Source organism: Anarrhichthys ocellatus, unplaced genomic scaffold (assembly GCF_004355925.1).
Source record: "Anarrhichthys ocellatus isolate YVR2014 unplaced genomic scaffold, GSC_Weel_1.0 scaffold77, whole genome shotgun sequence".
Taxonomy (NCBI): Eukaryota; Metazoa; Chordata; class Actinopteri; order Perciformes; family Anarhichadidae; genus Anarrhichthys; species Anarrhichthys ocellatus.
The window spans coordinates 532,160-533,705 of NW_022280107.1; the positions used below are offsets into that span (position 1 = coordinate 532,160).

Genomic DNA, 1,546 nt, shown 5'->3' on the forward strand with positions numbered 1-1,546 from the left:
AGCAGGGGATGATTTAGGGCGGGGCTACACGGTGATTGACAGGTCGCAAGAGTGGTTCTAAAGTTGTAAACAATGCAACGCGACTAAGTTGTTCTCTCATTGGTGAGAATTGCCTAAACACAGACGTGCAGCGAGATGTCTGAATATCAATACATTTATGCCAATTTGGAATTAAAACACCATCACAGTTCAATTAGTTAAAATGATTATACTTATATACGAGTAGCACATAAGATTCACAATTTATTATTTGGTGTTTATGTTTGAAAAAGCACAATTTCTTTCTGTTATAGCTTCACTTCACTTTGTTGCCGCTAAAAACCGGCCCAGTTCTCCCGGTGGAAAGAGTTCGTCTGGAGCGCTGGTGTGAAGGGGCCCTGGAGCCAGCTAATGGGAGACTGACAGACAGACCCCCACCAAGAGCCCCTCCACAGGGTGCAGAGTGTGTGTTTGATGGGTGGGTTACTGCGGTTGTTAACAGGGGCCCCTAATCCTGGGGCCGGGCTCTAATCCTGCCACCGGTCTGCTGTGGACTGTGACCCTGATGGCGCGTGTCTCAGAGTACCCCCCCCCCTCACACTCACTCACACACACACACATACACAAGCCTGTTACCCCTCACAGCTGAGGAGACACAGCAGCTGAGACGGCAGAAGACCCCATTAAACTGAATAAACACACACAAACACACACTACACAGACTCAAATTGACACATTCCCACAGAGACAGATATGCGCCAACAACAACACACACACACACACACACACACACACACACACACACACAGAGACACACACACACACACACACAGACAGACAGCTGACCACAGCAGCCTTACAATAACAAACAGTTGAGCTACTAGAAATACCGGAGTGAGAGATGAGACTGAAGGCCTGAAAACTGAAACCAACACAAAACGCATCCTGCAGATTCCAGCAGCCAACAGAATCCCACAACGAAAACATGACAAACATTTTTATTCACGACCCGGCCGGCCAATCAAATCGCTGATTGGTGGCCGAGCGCTTTTGTGCAACAAACAAACGAACCTCTGATTACGGCCGCCGTTCAGAGCCAATTACAGTCATTTGTGATTGCTTTGTGAATTCAGACTTCTCTTCAGAGACTGTCAATCATTCGTGATTATCAGGCACAGAGATTGTTCAACAAAACACAACCACGATTTCACCAAAATAGTGCTCAATCAAAATAGAAACGCATTCAGATTTGGCTCTGAATGCGGATTTATTTTCACTTTAAACCAGCTGCATGTAAGATAATAACTGGAACCACAGAGGAGACCTTCAGCAGTGGTGACCAGACATCCATAGCCACAATGTTAAACACAGTTAGAGACAGATCTAGAAGATAAACATACATTTCCACATAGAAACACCACTAACTGTGATCTTTTTGACAAATCTGAATTAATATCACAATACACAACCTGAAAATCACCTCATATAAAATGATGTTCATCTCTTTGAACGTCAACATAAGCAGACAGAGGCCGTGCAGTGAGACAGGTAGTGGACTGTAGTGGAG

General features: G+C 45.1%; 1 protein-coding gene across 1 annotated transcript in view; it reads right to left on the bottom strand.

The window, feature by feature from the left end:
• Positions 1–1,546, bottom strand: part of xpo4 (exportin 4) — a 55,251-nt gene that overhangs the window by 37,065 nt on the left and 16,640 nt on the right. The gene's annotated exons all lie outside the window — the stretch shown is intronic.